Consider the following 18,323-nt stretch of genomic DNA (forward strand, 5'->3'; position numbering starts at 1 on the left):
CAGGGCCAATCAGTTGCCCGGCTCTCTGCCAGAATATAGTCTTGCAGGGATCCTGGTCATCTTGGGCAGCATCCCACTGGTCCACCACACTGACAATAATATGCTGATTGGCTGAAGTGCTCAATTCCAATGAGCAGGGTAAATTTGGCCTCTGCACAAAAGAGGCACATAGGACTCTGTCTGGAAGCCAGGGGGATTCACTGAGTCATTCCTAGGATTGCATGGCCAATAGTAAAGCTTAATGGAAGATGATGTAGCAACAACAAACGCAGGACAACTAGGGACTCAGGCCCTTGGAGAATGAAGACTTGGATCACAATACCTGGTAAAGGACCCTGAGCAGCTGAGGCTCTAGCTGGGAGGGCAAGAGAAATATGAACTGGGCAGTGGAAGAAGATAGCCAAAGACACCATGACCCCTTGACCACTTATAGAAATGAGTTCTGTAGAAGCTTTGTGTATTTTTCCTGTACTTGTTATATGCCTATGTTTTCTGGCATATACCAGCCATTTTCTGTTCCTATATCCTTCCTATTTTAGTTATTTTTAAGATTTATTTATTTATGTTAGAGAAAGAGAGAGACCCCAGGCACATGTATGCGCCACGCAAAAGAGAGAGAGAGAGGAGAGGGAGAGCATCTTCAAACTGACTCTTCACTGAGAATGGAGCTGGATGCACCAAAGGATCCTGACCCTGAGGTCATGACCTGCACCAAAATCAAGAGTCGGATGCTTAACTGACTGAGCCACCCAGTTGTGCCTCCCATTTTAATTTTTATACAAGTTGTTGGAAATTAGCTTTACCATTTAGGTAACAGAATATTCCATGGAATGATAACTAAATCTTAAGATTAATTAATACAGCCAGTGACAGATACAATAACTCTTGGGACTTTGTGTCTTCTCATTTGGGGGAAAGATGAGAACTTCTCTGGCAAAGAGGAACATATCTCTCTATGTAGAAATATTGAGTGGTTTTGGTTTTATGTGAAAGTCTCATGGGCACGCAAGGGTGGGTGAGGAAGCTGAGCAGCACCAGGGTTAGGCTGCCAGGTAGCCATTAGCAGCCTCTCAGCTCCACATTCACCCTTCAGTGCCTGCTCTGCTATAATGGACACAACTCTTGAAGCTTTCTTTTCACTGTGAACATGGGGATATGCTTTGTCAGTAGAGGGCACTGGAGGAAAGCTTTTCTTCCTGGTTCCAGCTGATGTGTTTTGCTTTTGCTGGCTCCTGCTGCACTGCCCTTCGGGATGTTTGTGTGGAAACATCAGTGGTGCTCTGCCCCAGCCACATGTGCAGAGCTTGAGCCCCTTAGAGACTTTGCTATTCTGGTTGGGGCCCAGGCACCATCTCTCTGGCCCTCCTGACACACAGACTGTACTTCAGGCCTCCAGGCTGCAGGGGGCCCCCAAGTCCTTCTGTGTGCTCACCTCCATCCTTGGCTCACTTGCACCCAGAGGGCCGTTTCCTGCTTACCTGGTGAGATGTGGGCTACCTCTGACCCAGCAGCCCAGCAGACTTCTCTGCCATGGGCAGAGGTGGGTGCTGCTACCCATGAGGAGATCCCTTTCCCAGTTTGCCCCTCCTGGGGACTCCCCCTCAGCCCTAGGGCACACTCTTTCATTTTCTTTACATCATTGTAGTTATTCTCCTGGAGTAGTTTAATAATTCTTTATATTAAGCTTCCTGATTTTTCATTACTAGGTGGTTTCTGTTTTCTGATTGGTCCCAAACTGATGTGCAGGGCAATAATGAAGGGAAGCCCCAAAATGTCAGCAGGCAGCTGGCCTAGCCATCAATCAGTTCAAACTGGAACAGGAAGCCACAGGGCTCTGGAAGGGACGCAGCTAGAACTGATAGATTTCCTCACCACATGGAAAATTGAATCGAAAGGCTGTTGGGGGCATGAGAAAAAAATATCTACACGTATATAGAATCATAAGACTATTCTAATTGATTTGATCATGTGGAAAACTATTGTGGGGCTGTGGGAAAAGCAAGAACTGGCTATAGGTACATCAAAGCCTTAGAGAAAATGAAAATCATGCATTTGTTAAATCAAGAATTAACAATTAATTATAAAGGAAAGGAAATAACAATCATAACATGCTACTTGCATGTGGAGTTTACAATATTTATGAAGTAATAATTCTAATGATTCCATCAAAATTGTGATAAACCTGTGGTTGAAAGTGAGGGGGTAGGAAGCAAAGGTGGTGATAAAGTGACGTAAGACGCCAAATCTTCGATCTAATATAAAAAACAAAAACAAAACAAAACAAACAAAAAAAAACAACACCTATGATTGATGAAAGAAATTTCAGTCTAAGCATAAAAAGTAGAAACATAAAGCTAAGCATTAGAGAAAACTGGTAAGAGGGGATACCAATCATAGGCAAAGAATACTTACAGCACCTATAATATTTTTTGTAACAAATAATTCAGCATTACTTGACATTTTAACTATGTGTACGTATTACACAAACTTATTTCAGAGAAAAGCTAAGAAAGTTCTTGGGTCGGAAGACAGTGAAGAGGAGGCAATCTTACGAGTTTGAAAGGTCCTCAAATATAATTCAAACAATACATTTTCAGTTGATCTTGGAAGAAAAGGGGATGGTATGGAAAGAAGAAGCACACATGCCCAGAAAGCATAGCATAGAGCCAATGGTTCTAAGGACAGCATGCGAACGATGGCAACTTGGCTAGTACCATGCACGAAGGGAAGAAAACAGTCCAGATACATGAGAAAAAGAGCAGGACACAGAAGGTCACAGAGAGTGAGAGCTGTTGAGGGAAAAAAAGGCGGGGCAAGCTCAAGGGACTTTTAAAGCTTGCTCTGTTTAACAACTCAGGCATTGGAAGATCAATTTTTCAACCGAGAGCTGCCACTCAGGAGGACATATGCAGAGAGATCATAGAAAACATGAAATGAAGACCACACAGAACGCTACTCACCCCGGTGTAAGAGAGGACCCGGCCAAGGGCCTTCTGCTGTGGAAAGGCCGAGTCTATGTGACTAAAACTGTAATGTGCAGATCCCCCCGAGAGCTTGTTAAAATGCAGTTTGTATTCAGAAAGTCTGGGATGGAGCTTGAAATCCTGAATTTCTAACAAGTTCCCCAGTGGTGCTACTCTTTGAATATCAAGAGTCTAAAGTGATGCCAAGTTGGCCTTGCAACCAATCACTCAGAAAAACAAAGCACAATGCATCAATCAATTGGGAAGGTCCAGAGTCTGGGAAACACACACATTCACATCACACGGGGCTGGTTCTGTCCAGATGCTGCCAGGAAGATCGGTCGGTATGCACTCCGGTTCTCAAGGACCCAGTCTTGTCAGAGGAGGAGGCACCTGAGAGAGAGCTGAGAAACTCCAACAGGAGTCTTTAAGAATTCCTTCACATCAAGGAAAGAGGCGCGGGGAGAGCGCCACAGCTGAGAAAACCACCAGCTCAAGAACCAGTCACTTGGAAGATTCTCCTCTTCCTCAGTGGCATTGCTGGACCTGTAAGTCTGGAAAATTTGACAATTTTTCAAGACATGCTTATGGACTGTGTAAAGAAATATGGATTATATGCTATTTATAATTAAGTGGAGGAGTCACTGGTTTAATAACCATACCCAAGTGTATTGATTAATTGGCTGATGTCAACATAAAGGGACGTTTTAAAGGAGCTGTGGGCAGCTCTTTCATGTTCAACAGTATTATTAGTTGTGATTGGTGTGAAATGGGATATAAGAGGTATACATACAGTAGGACTCTTCTCCAAGTGACAGAAAACCAAGTCAAACAGGCTTAAGCAAAAAAGGACTGTATTATATGTATTGGCTCATTATGTATTTATTGGCTCATTGTATGTATTGACATTATATACTGTATTGGCACATTAATTTTTCCTATTTTTTTATTAAGATGAAATATACATAATGTAAAATCTACTATCTTACCCACTTCTCTTTTTTAAAGATTTATTTATATGAGAGAGAGAGTGTGTGAAAGAGAGAGCAGGGGAGGGGCAGAAGGAGAGAAAGAATCTTGAGCAGGCTCCCTGCTGAGCATGGAGCCCAATACAGGACTCGATCTCACAACCCTGAGATCATGACCTGAGCGGAAACCAAGAATTGGATGCTCAACCAACTGAGACACCCAGGCGCCCCTTAACCATTTCAAAGTGTTTATATCAAGGGTATTTAAGCCATTCATAATGTGCAATCTTCACCAACCATCCATCTCTGGAACTCCTTTCATCTTGTAAAACTGAAACTCCATACTCATTAAACAATAGCTCCCTATTCCTTCCTCTCTCGCAAGACCCTGGAAACCACCATTTTACTTTCTGTCTTTATGATTTTGACTACTTCTAAATATCTCAGATAAGTGTACACATCCTTTTGTGACAGGCCATGTCTCTCCACATAATGGCCTCAAGACTCATTCATGCTGTAGCATGTGTCAGGATTTCCTCCCTTCTCAAGACTGGACAAGATCCCATTTTATATAAATATATACAGTCCACATTTGGCTTACCCATTCGTCCATCAACAGACACTTGGGTTGCTTCTAGTAGAGTACGTAGTTAGGTACACATGAACTGGAGGGTAAAGTGGTGAAATATAGGTGACACATTTGAAGCCCAAGAGCTCAGCATCCTGACTTTCTGGCTTTTAACACCCTAGCCTATGGCTTCCAACACCCTGCACTAAATAGACCAAAAGCAACAGGTGCAGAACATGCTCACGCCTCTTCAACCCCTCTCACAGGGTGACCCATTGCTTATTATAATATATTTACATGTGGTTTCAACCCTGCCCCCCCAACCCTCCCCAGGTGACAAGATGGCCATTGTCAGTTCCAGCAAGAACCTTGTAGGACCAAAAGCTCCCCTCCCAACCAGTAGGAGGAGCCCTTTAGAGGATTGGAAATAAGCCTCAGTGGGAGAGCGCCCTAGCTATGACCCACAACCTATGCAAACATAAAAAGAAAATACACCCCTCACTCCAGGGCGGTCACCACCTCTGGACCTGCCCGTTCTCCCACCTTGAGAGTGCACTATCCCCAGTAAACTGCTCTGTCCTCGCTACCTTCCCTCTGGCTGTCTTAATTCCAGCAGAGATCCTCACATGTACCTTTCCAGGGGAATCCAAAGGAGAAAAACCTCCATTCGCACAACACAGACTCTCCTACCAGCTACACCTCTTCCACTTTTGCCTGTTGTGAATAAGGCTGCTGTGAACGTGGGTGTACAAATACCTCTTTGAGATCCTGCTTTCAATTCTTTTGGGTATATACTCAGAAGTAGAATTGCTGGATCATATGATATTTCTTTTTTTTCTTTCCTTTATTTATTTATTTATTTTTAATTTTTATTTATTTATGATAGTCACAGAGAGAGAGAGAGAGGCAGAGACATAGGCAGAGGGAGAAGCAGGCTCCATGCACCGGGAGCCCGACGTGGGATTCGATCCCGGGTCTCCAGGATCGCGCCCTGGGCCAAAGGCAGGCACCAAACCGCTGCGCCACCCAGGGATCCCTTTTTTTTTTTAGTATGGCCTCTGTGTACCTAGTGGCTAAGCCCAGTGGTATCTAATAATGTGATAACTCTGGAAATCCGATTCTCTTCCTTCTCCAGAGTTTTCTGGCTTTTCTATTGTTCTTACATATTGTTTTTGATGTTTCTTTTATTGATGTTTCTTTTATCATTGTGGGCTGTCTCTCTGCTGAGGATCAGACTGAAATGTAAACTTAGGGTCTTCTGAGATCTTCTCCAAGCCTTTCCCTGGGCATGCACAGGCACTTTCTAATTTTTCCCATATATGTAGTCGTTTCTCAAGGTTCTAGTCTTTAATGTCTGGCTCCCCAAAGGAGAAATAGAGAAAAATGAAGGTGGGGATGAGTTAGGAATGGAACCAGCATTTTAAATCTCTAGAAGTCACTTTAGCAGGATTTGGGGTGAGGTGGGAGAGTCGCTTGTGGCACAAATCCCTGATACTTGGGAGTACTGGGTCTTTTTTGTCTGCGTGGCTGGGGGCAGGCTGCTCCAGAAACACATACACAACTGCCTGCTGCGGGTGGAGATGGGGGATGGGTAGACTACTGTGCTAAGAGCTGCAATTGACTGAAATTAACAGCAATTTACCATCCTAGTCTTCCCTGAAAGTTGCAAGCTTTCAATAGACTGCACAGTTCCAAAATAGTTGTATCTGGCAGATTCCGCTAGTGCAATTGTCTCTATGGGGAGACAGATGTCTGGTGCTTTGTACTCCAACATCTCCCCAGTCTCCTTCCTACTTGCCTTATTTATTATTGTTGTTATTATTTTCATCATAATAAGTGTACTCTTTAATCCCCATCACCTTATTTCACCTGTCCCCTGCCATCCTATAACCATCAGTTTATTATAATTAAAAGTCTGCTTCTTGCTTTGTCTCTCTCTCTCTTTTTTTCCTTTGCTCATTTGTTTTGTTTTTTTAAATTCCACATATGAGGGGTACCTGGGTGGCTCAGTGGTTGAGCTCTGCCTTTGGCTCAGATTGTGATTCCTGGTCCTAGAATAGAGTCCTACATCAGGCTCCCCAAAAGGAGCCTGCTTCTTCCTCTGCCTACGCCTTTGTGTGTGTGTGTCTTTTATGAATAAATAAAATCTTTAAAAAAATTCCGCATGAGTGAAATCATACATTTGTCTTCCTCTGACTTATTTTGCTTAGCATTATACACTGTGTTGTTACAAATGGCAAGATTTCATTCTTTTTATGGCTGAATAATATTCCATTATATTTATGTGTATGTGTATTTAATACACATATATATATGCCACTTCTTTATCCATTCATTAATTAGTGGGCTGTTTCTATAGATTGGCTATTGTAAATAATGCTTCAATAAACATGAGGTGCGTGTATCCCTTTGAATTAGTGTTTCTGTGTTTTGGGGGTAAATACTCAGGAGTGCAATTACTGAGTGGTATTTTTAACTTTTAAAGGAGCCTGCACGCTGTTTTCCAGAATAACTGCACCAGTTTGCATTTCCACCAACAGAGCAAGAGGGTTCCTTTTTCTCCACATCTTCGCCAACACTTGTTATTTCTTATGGTTTTTATTTTAGCCATTCTGGTGCTGTGAGGTGATACTTGGTTTATTAATTTGAAAGACCAGAGCTAAGGTAGGGTCTAGACAGCTCGAAAACTCTAACTGGTTCTCAAACTGGCCCTGGCTCTCAGCAAATTAACAGAGAGCACAGAGTGGATGATTTGGGTGCTGCAAAAGAAGAATATAGTATAGGTATAGTCAGGGTATAAAATGAAGAGAAATCAGATACACCTGGCAAGAAGGTCAGGAAAAACTTTTTTCTATGAAAAAGTCATGGAAGAGTCTTGGTTGAGTCTTGAAACATGGATATATGGTCTTTAAGAATTCAGAGGGCCCCAGTGTAGGAAGAACTACATCGTGATGAAATAAAAATGTCTGAGTTCAAACCCTGGTTCTATGTTGGGTGCTGCAACCTTAAGCTAATTACACTTCACCGTTCTTAGTCTTTGTTGTCTCATCCATAAAATGGGTGTCATGGCTGGATTGTTAGCAATGGCTAAAATTTATCGAGGGCATATAATATGCTGGCTATCATGTGGATACCTTCAAACATGCATTTCGTTTACCTATGACATAGATATTCCTACTACCTCTATTTTTAGATGAAGAAACTGAGATTCCAGAAGGAAATTTTCTCTGTCATAGAAAGAGAGGGTAGGGCAGCCCCAGTGGCACAGCAGTTTAGCGCCGCCTGCAGCCCAGGGCGTGATCCTGGAGACCCTGGATCGAGTCCCACGTCAGGCTCTCTGTATGATGCCTGCTTCTCCCTCTGCCTGTGTCTCTGCCTCTCTCTCTCTCTGTCTCTATGAATAAATAAGTAAAATCTTAAAAAAAAAAAAAAAAGAAAGAGAGGGTAGACCAAGGTTTAAAACTTGGACAGAGGTGAGCCCCATGCCTTTAACCTTCTAGTCCTCTGGTGTTCTAGGACATATTTGTAAAACACTTAGCAGGATGTCTAACACATAGTAAACAATCAGTAAGTGCTAGTTGTTGCTAGTGTTGCTTTTGTGGTTGCTATTATTCTGGTTGGATGTGATCTTGAAACATATTCTCTGTTCCAGCCAGCTCAGCCTTCTTATCTTGATAGTGGCCTGGCTGACCACAGTGCCCTACCTTATACCATATCATAATCTACTATCACACAGGATTTGAGACAGGTATTTTCCTCCATGCTTGTCACATAAAATTCACCTCCACTTCTTCCTCAACATTTCTTAAACTCTCCTGACGAGGTCAGATGACACCAAGGCAAAAAGATGCAAATCCAGCAGAAAAGCTTTTTCTTTTTTAAGATTTATTTATTTATTTATTTATTCATGAGAGACACACAGAGAGAGGCAGAGACATAGGCAAAGGGAGAAGCAGGATCCCTGTGGGGAGCCTGATGCGGGACTCGATCCCAGGACCCCGGGACCACAACCTGAGCCAAAGGCAGACGCTCAACTGCTGAGCCACCCAGGCATCCCACAGCAGAAAACCTTTTTCCAAGGAATCTGTTTGCTTTAAAAATCACATAGGATTACTTTTCAGTGGTCAGATTTCTCATAAATACTGTGGTTTGGGGCACTTTCTTTGGGGCAAGAAGTTAATGCTCACAAAATGGGCACCTTGTTTCCAGTCCAAGGCACTGTTTCACCTTCAGAGTGTTTTTCCAGCTCAGCACCAGATGCTCCATGGTCCACTTTTATGCCCTTCCTTTTCTTTACACTTCCATGAGGATATCTGGGCATTTGCACTCTGGGAATTGTTATTCATAGCTCTAATGTGGCCAATTGTTTCTCTGTCCAGAGATTTGAAATCTACAAAGCATCCAAAACTTAAATGTTCATCCTCTGAGAAGCAACTGTCTCCTGTATAACCTTATATAAGTCCTGTGATCCTGGGCAGCCCTGGTGGCTCAGCGGTTTAGTGCAGCCTACAGCTCAGGGTGTGATCCTGGAGACCCAGGATCGAGTCCTACGTGGGGCTCCCTGCTTGGAGCCTGCTCCTCTCTCTCTCTCTCTCTCTCTGTATCTCATGAATAAATAAATAAAATCTTAAAAAAAATAAGTCCTGTGAGAAGACCCAACCTTAAAGTTGACTTGCTTTCTACTCTGGGGAAGAAGAGGTTGCGATGGCTTTTGTAAGATTTGGAATCCCACCTTAAGATGGGTCATGAATCCTCTGGATGATCCCCAAAGCCATCTGGGGTGGTGACTCTCAACTCTTTCTGCTCATTTGAATTTACCTTGCGAGATTATAAAAGTTCCCAGTGCCCAAGCTAATCACATGAATCCCTGGGGTTTGAGTTCAGGCATCCGTATTTTTTAAATTCCTTACACAATTTCAATGTGCAACAAAGACCAAACCTCTCTGACCCTACAGCATGCTTCTTAAACTTAGATGTGCCTGTAATTCACCAGGCGATCTTGTGAAAATGCAGGCTTTGATTCGATAGGTCTAGGATGGGGCTTTTCCAACAAATTCCAGGTGATGCTGATGGTGCTGGTCAGTAGGCCATGCTATGTACAGCAAAGCCCTAGGGAATATAGTTCTGTCTGCAGAAATTCAGACCGAAGTTCTTTAGGGCATGAAGAACAAACATGCACCCCAAGAGGACTGCTATTGATGGGTTTTTAACTCCATCAATGCTTATTAGAATCACCTTTGGAGATTAGAAAAAATGGTTTCCATCCTGGAGATTCTGATTTATTGGTCTGAGCTAAGACTTTATATCTACATTTAAAAAATACTCCTTGGGTGATCATGGAACACGGTTATACCAACAACCATGGACAAAAATAACCACTACTCCATGAGTTTATTCTTTCAGAGAATTATGGGGGTGATGGGTTCAAGCTGTGGATTTTTGCAAACAAGGTTTTAGGGTCTTGACTTGGGATACCAGGACTGTCCGCCTGAAATCTATATTTATCCATGGGCACATATGAAATAAGTTCAGAGGACCAAAGCAGCTGGAAATCTTGGCATAATGTTAAGAAACCAACTGTAACTTCCATCCAAAAAGTAAAGTGGTTGTAGAATCCAAGATTAACCAGCAGACTAGCTGCATCTCTGTGTCCCTCTGTCTCTCTCTCTCTCTCACACACACACACACAAACATACACATACACACCCCTAGACACAACCTTAATTTCCTTTCAGCCTGTGGTTATTTTTCAACTTAACATTGATAGTGTTCCTATGAGACAGTAACTTATCTCCAAAGAACCCAAATTGACAGATGGAAATGAAGACAGATAACACACCCAGAGAGATTTGCATTCTCTAAGATCAGGAGAATGACGGGTTTCCACTGTGGCCACACAGGTGGCGGGAGTGTGTCCCCATCCTGACTTGCCTACAGCCCCATTTCCAGTCTCTCTCACAGGGACCAAATCTGCATCTTAAGTGCATGAAATTAATTGAATTTATCTTTATTCATGTGATAAATTTTTAAACTTGCAAATTAAAAATCATCATTTCCCAGTGAAACTCAAGTTAAATAAGAAGCCCTTACTCGTTTTCAGAATTCTGATATTTTAGAATTTGTGGGCTATTTTTTTTTAACTGACAGTAATCCCAAAATAGCCACTCATGTTCTAAACAGAGCAGGTATTCATAGATGCATATTAGGGAAGATGACTGCAGTTATGTTTCTAGGGCACAATGGTTAAGTGTTGGAAACGTCCTCAGCCCAAAGAAAGACACAGAACCTTGAGAGAACAAAAAAGAAATGTGTTTCTCTCCTGTATTGTCCACATAGTATAGGGCACCATCACTTACCCGGTTACCAAAGCCAGACAGCCAAAAATCAGGATATTTGCTGAATGAATCCCTGATTTTCTCCATTCATACCACATGTACTGAATCACTGAGGTCAATTGATTCGACCACAAAATACTGTTCCAATTCACCCTCTGTTATATTTCTGACCCTACCTCTTCACATCAGGCTCTTTTCTCCCTCTTTCTCTAAGATAACAGCAGTAGCCATTCTTGAGCATTGTCTGTATATCAAGCACTGTACTTGGTGCAGAGCATACAAAGAAAAATAAGATATGGCTTTATGCCTTCAAAAATGAATTCTAGAGGGGAAATGAGAAAAGTACTCAAAAACATTGCTCAAGTATTTAATATGTGCCAGGTACCAAGTTAGATACCAGGGTAGGTGTGGGGAGAGGTAGGGAACAAATAAGACAACATTTGTCTCCTCTTTTTGCTTCAGAACAATAAACCCTCCTTCTGAAAGCAAGCAAACAAACCCAAAAAAGGCAACTTCAACTAGCTTGGGCTCCCAGATTCCTGAAAAAGTTTCAGCAAGCAAACAACAGGAAGGACAGGTTGTACCTGAGCCTCAAGAATGCAAATACCCACAACATGATTTTCTACCTCCTTTCTGTACATGTTGGCTTCGTTTCCTCCACATAGCAGCCTGATTCTCTAGGGGTTCATCTTTTAGATACCTTTACCAGAAATCATCCTCTTTACATGACCCAGTTGGGGCCTTGAGTATATCCAACTGGCCCAGCTTGCCCTGAGTGCCCACCCTGGACAAGTGGACTGTGACCCAGGGGCACAGGAGCATGGCAGTTCCCAGACAGCCACAGATATGGCTGGGGGGAGGGTGACTAGCTCCCAGGAGGAGAGGGGCAGGACTTAGTGGACACAGGTATCTGTCACACTGAGGAATCAGAGGATGTGCCGTGTGGTGCGTACAGTGATTGGGTATTACAGGATTGGTCACAGTGGGTATTACTGTACCAGTAATCCCAGTGGTATTACAGTGGGTATTGGTTACCAGGGGTAACCAATAAAGCACAAAAGCCCAGGGTGGTGAGGTATGATCCAAGGCAGTAATTGCAGGAAGAAAAGATGGTGGAGGAAAAGATTCCAAATAAGAACACTTGGTGATTAGGAGTACCTGGGTGCTCAATCAGTTGAGTGTGTGACTCTTGATTTCAGCTCAGGTCATGATCTCAGGGTTCTGGGATTAAGCCTCGCATCAGGCTCTGCTCAGTGGGGAGTCTGCATGAGGATTCTTTCCTTCTCACTCTGCCCCTCCTCTCTCTCTCTCTTTCTCAAAAGAAAATAAATAGATCTAAACACACACACACACACACACACACACACACACACCTGCTGGTTTATTTGCTGTGAGGCCAGACCACTGGGTGGCTGGAGGGGACCAGGAGCTGACCATTAAATGAAATAATTATGAGGGATTGAGAAGTGATAAGGTCGTTTGGGCAACCGAGCTGACATTTCTACAAAATATCCATGTGAAAACTGAGGGACACTTGGGCTCTGAATATAAGGACCTGGAGTCATCAAAGCCATCATCTTCAGATATTAGAAGGATAATAAAATTAGCAAGAAGGCAGAGGAAACAGTGAAGAGCTATCACCAGTTAGCCCAGCGTTGGGAGAACCCAGATCTAATTTCAGTACAAAACCCTATAAAACTGCCTCCTCGTTATTACTTTTCACAGAAAGCAGAACTCTGACATTTTAGTGGCTAATAAGCATTCCTAGAGTTCTCCTTGAATCCCTCTATTCAATAAAGTAGGTAATTCAATTGAAAAAAAAATGCACTTTTATGAGGCTTAGTGAAGTTCTTTTTATTTTGGATGAAAAAAAGAATCCAGCCCTAAGCCAGAATCTAGGCTGAAGGAGGCAACTTCCAGGCTCCACTGGAGCCCGGGAACTGTGGGGCAGGGGCCTGGGGGGTGACGATGTTATCTGCAGTGGAGGGCACAATAACCCGAGGTCCAGCTAAGACCCTCTCCGGAGTGGAGCAGCAGTGAGGGGCTGTGGGGACCCAATCAAAGGAGGATTTAAGGAAAACAGGTGGAGGTGTAGGAATGTGGGAGGGACAGGGTGTGTTGGTGACATTTCTTTTGTGCTCCCCTAAGACTGTGTGGCACTGCTTAGAAATGGAAATAAGCTGAGCTGACTGATATTAATCAGTACTGTACAAACCCTGGGTTCCCAAGGGCCTCTCCATGTAGTTAACCATTTGCCCCAGGAAACTGGGAGGCCTCGGGGATTTCCTCGAGAAATATAGTAGGCTTCAGTATGAGGGGAATGGTTGATGTTTCAGAGGTTAGATCCCAAAGGGCAGATCTTGGTTCACATGGAAGGTCTTCTCACAGGACCCAAGGTTGACCAGAAACTAGCCTCAGGCTGAGGGACAAGTTTCCTGTCTTCATACCCACAACTTTGTCTGTGGTCCCCTTGAAGCAGGGTGTAGATTTGCTCACTAGTGCCACGTCTCAGTCAAAACACCCATCAGGCGGGGTATAGCCCCCACTATTTGGTGGTCAATTTTCTCAGCATTCTCCTGGATGTAAGATTCCTATTTTCCAGACTGATGGGTTGCATGCTGTCGCCATAAAGCGACGTGACAACTTGTCGCGGCAAGATTGACATGTTAAACAACCCACAGTGACAGGATGGCTGCACTCAGACACCAGGCAAACGTTTTGCTCATCACTGAGGCCCTGGGGTGCTGCTCTGAGAAGGTCCCCTCCCCTGGGGACAGCAGGGAGCAGCAGCCCTGCCCATCCACGTGCTGGTTACCAAGGGCTCCTCGTAAGTCAGGAGTGAAGACCTGGCATCAGGGTCCTCTGAGGGGCCTTAGAGTGTTCCTACATATATGGTTGTGCAAATGGAAGAATCGAGAGGGGGTGCCTTGCGTGATTTCTATTGGGAACTTAAGTCCACTGCAGAAAAAGGACGAAATGCTTCAGAGGAAGATTCTCCCCCTCCCTTCACCTCTCAAATATCGGTGTGCAGACGGTGAGGGAGCTGGAAGGGGGGCTCGTTTTCCAAGGTGGAGAAGTCCAGGTGCCAGAGAGCGAGCCTCGAAGGTGCAGTCAGAGAGAGCGGTGGCCTCAGCTGAAGGCCAGTGGGCAAGGGCCAGACACTCCTGAGCCTTGGCAGAGGCCCTGGCACCCAGTGGTTGTGGAGATTTACAAGTGCGTCAGTGACGCAGAAAACCAAGAGACACATGGGCCCTCGAGGAGGACAGTGTCAGGCATGTCCCCCTCTTCTCCTCAGCCATCACTCTCTGCCAGGGGGAGGGCTGGGCGTGGAGGGCACACTGGCAGGCCAAACTAGGATTCAATCATTTAACAAACTGTGGCCAAGAATATGCCCATGAGCATGCCAGGCAGTGGGAAGTCGTGGTAGCCATTCCCGTAGAGTTTACATGTCAATGGGAATATTCACTTCCAAAACCAAGAAAAATAAGCACATTAAATAATCACAAATCGCAGTAGGTTGTGAAGGAAATAAATAGGGTGTGGAGTGGAGAATGATGGGGGTTGTCTCTTAGACATCTCCAAAGAGTTGTAGAGAGAGACTGAGAAGGAGCACAGTGTGCAAGGGCGGGGGGCAGCAGCAAGTTTGAGTCCCAGAGGGAGAACAGGGCCTTTGGTGAGTTCCGGGAGCAGAGGGCAGTAATAATGTGTAGGGAACAGGGTGAGAGTTGGATGGGGTGCCTGGGTGGCTCAGTGGTTAAGCGTCTGACTCTTGATCTCAGCTCGGGTCTTGATTTCAGAGTTGCGACTTCGAGCCCCACATGGGGTTCCATGTTGGGCGTGGAGCCTACTTATAAAAAAAAAAAAAGATAAAGCTGGTTAGATAGAGGCCGGGTCATGCAGGACCTTAGAACCAGGGTAAGAAGTTTGAATTTCATCGTAAGGGCAATGGGATGCTATTGAAGAGTGTCAGACTGGAGAGAAACACGTCACTTCCTCTTGCTTCCTTATGGTGAACGAAACAGAAAGTAAAAAAACAAAACAAAACCTAGGGAGACTATAGAGCTGGTGTACAAACGGCTTCATATTTATATTTCAATGGCACGAGAGACTGCTCACTTTCTCTGGTCCCTATTTTATTCTTTGCCCTGGTGGCTCTCAATCCTGGCTGATTAGAATTACCTGGTGGACCTTTGAAAAAATTACTGATTTTTTAAAAAGCGATTTTATTTATTTGACAGAAAGAGAGAAAGAGAGAGGGAACACAAGGGGGGGGGTGGAGCAGAGAGAGAGGGAGAAGCAGGCTCCCCGCTGAGCAGGCTTAATCCTTGAGATCATGACCTGAGCCAAAGGCAGACACTTAACTGACTGAGCCTCCCTGAAAAATTACTGGTTTTGCTCACTCTTTACCAATTAAGTCAGAATCCCAATCACAGTCGATCAGTAAATGACAAACTAGAATAAAACATTGTTAAGTTAGGTAACACAAAAGTTTAGTATCAAGAACTAGAAGAGTACATTCTTGGGGCACCTGGGTGGCTCAGTCAGTTAAGCATCCAACTCTTGATTTCCACTCAGGTCATGATCTCAGGGTCGTGAGGTCTAGGCCCATGTCAGGCTCCACACTCGGCATGGAGTCTGCTTGAGTTCCTCTCTTTCTCTGCCCCTCCCAGTCACGCTCTCTCTCTCTCTTTCTCAAATAAATACATAAATCTTTTTTTTAAAGTGCATTCTCTTTAGAATCAATAAGAATAGGGATTTAAAAAACGAATAAAGACAGGAGATCACATAAAGAAGAAATAGACCCGGCCACTAAGCTTCAAGGGGCATACAACTTCTCCAGCAATTAGGGAAATGCAAACCAAAATTGTAACGAGATGCCGTCTTTCACCCACAAGATGGATTTTTGAAAAGGAAATGACTGGTCACAATTGGTAAGGAGGCATGGGAACCGGTATGCTTAGATTCTGTGGAAGCATAAAATGGTTCAGCATTTTTAAAGAGTTGGCAGTATTTATTTTATTATAGAGAGCATATTCCACAATCTAATCATCTAGCAATTCCACTCTGAGTTTCTCTTCTACAGAAATACGTGTGTGCGCATAAAGATACATGTACAGTGTGGCATTGATGGTGAGCTTTTTTTTTTTTTTTTTGAAGGAAATTGACAGCTCCATTAAGAGAGAAATGGCTGAATGAATTATGGGATAAAAACCCCATTCTGTTTAAAAAAAGAGATGTTGATGTAAATATAGTGGCAAAGAAATATGTCTCGTATATTCTTCAGTGAGAAAAGCAAGCTGGAGAATATAATGTACAGTAGGACCCATTTATGTGATCCCATTATATTTGTGTGCCAGTCCCATTATTTTGTGCATTATTCTTCGTCCCCCACCCCCACCCTGCCCCCACCTCGAGGTACTTTGATTCCTGGTGATTTCTCGCGTTAGCGATTTTTGCAGGCAGAAAACACAAGTTGTGAGAAGTCAATAAGCTCACAGAAGACAGTACGCTAGGGCATGTCTTTTAAGGTGAGACAGGAGGAGAAGGAACGCCTGGGTGACTCGGTGGTTGAGTGCCTGTGATCCCAGGGTCCTGGGATCGAGTCCCACATCAGGTTTCCCACAGGGATCCTGCTTCTCCCTCTGCCTATGTCTCTGCCTCTCAGTGTCTCTCATGAATAGATAGATGGAATCTTTTAAAAAAAGAAAAAAAAAAAAAAAAGCAAGCGCACGCATGAGATTTCCTGCCATCTGAAAGGAAGTGGAAGGTAAGGGTTTAGATCCAGAGGAAACCAGATATTGCCTCAGGGACAGCAAATGTCAGCAAGGACAGAGCCCCATGTGGACCCCATGGAGCTGGACCCAAGGAGTGGGTACCTTAGTCTGCCAAAGATGACAGTGCTCCTGCCTCAAATAAGGCTCAGAATCAGCAGAGCCACTGGATCTGAAAGGACCCTGGGCTCACACAGCAGATGATTAGCTGGCACGGGACCCTGCGATCTTGGTGTCATTCTAGGGGTGAGGAAGCCCCGGTGATGGGAGGTGAGAGGTTTGGATTCAGATTTAATTTGATTAAAAAATAATAAAGGAGGGGCACCTGTGTGGCTCTGCCTTTGGCTCAGGTCATGATCCGGGGTCCTGAGATTGAGTCCCACAGCCGACTCCCCGTGGGAGGTCTGCTCTGCTTTTCCCTCTGCCTACATCTCTGCCTCTCTGTGTCTCTCATGAATAAATAAATAAAATCTTTTAAAAAAATAAAGGAATGAAACATTTCAAGTGACGTCTGACTTGGGAGAAGGAGGTCTCCACGTTTCCAAATACCTGGAGGAAAGACTAGAGGGGTCTGTGTTCACAGCTGATAGTGGTTATCCCGGGGAGAGGAGAGAAATTGCTTGAAGAGGGAGGCAGAGACTTTTAGTTTTACTATCACATCTCTCTGTTGTTTGAATTTTTGACATTGAACATCTATTACTTTGGTGATTTTTTTTTTTTTTATGATTGAAAAAGCTTTCCAGTTCTGCATGATCCCAAGCTAACCTGCCTTGCCATGCACATGCTCCTGATCCTGTCTCTTGGGGCCCTGACTCCTGATTCATTTCAGCTCTTCTCTGGTCACCCACATGTCTCTCCGGGAGGTCTGGTCCTCTTTCCTCCGCTGCTGTCTGTGTCTGCTTCTGCCACGACAGCACCAAATGCAGCCACAGCCAACCCTCTGCATCTGCCAGCCCCGGGCAGGTCCACTCCCTGCTACAGAAAGCTCCAGACTTGTTTTGACAACCTCTCTCTCCCTGGGTCTAGTCAGACTGGTTAACAGCTGCTTTCTCCTGCTTCTGGGAAAACATCATCTGCACGGGAGCTTCTGGAAAGTAATGGTGGGAAAAATGCAGGATGTGAAGCTTTGATAGCAGGACGCTTATAACCTGAAATCAGGGCCCTGTGGTGGGGGGCCTTTTGGCTCCCAGGCTCAGAGGGGATCACAGGTATCACTGGTTGGGGTGGACAGCACGGGACCTGAGGCTTGGGTACCAAGGAGGCATTCTGAAGTCAACTATGCATGAAAGAAGCAGCCTACTTACCTCCTCGCCAAACACCAGGTCGCTTCAAACAGCATAGCTGATGCATTGCCTGATGCTGTGGTGACAACGCCACGCGGAGGGAGGGCGGAGGGTGGCCTGACCCTGCGCACCTGCCTTTCACTTAAACATGTTTGTTGGGGGGTACCCTGGGGGGCTCAGCGGTTTAGTGCAGCCTTTAGCCCGGGGTGTGATCCTGGAGGCCCCGGGATCGAGTCCCACGTTGGGCTCCCTGCATGGAGCCTGCTTCTCCCTCTGCCTGTGTCTGTGCCTCTTTCTTTCTCTCTCTCTCTCTCTCTCTCTCATAAATAAATAAAATATTTTTTAAAAAGTGTTTGTTGGGGAGGATCCCTTCCCAGCTTCTCCTGGTGAATCCTTGCTTTCTGGGGATATTCAGCCTGTCATGTTGGCATCTGA

This window comes from Canis aureus, chromosome 4 (genome assembly GCF_053574225.1).
Source record: "Canis aureus isolate CA01 chromosome 4, VMU_Caureus_v.1.0, whole genome shotgun sequence".
Taxonomy (NCBI): Eukaryota; Metazoa; Chordata; class Mammalia; order Carnivora; family Canidae; genus Canis; species Canis aureus.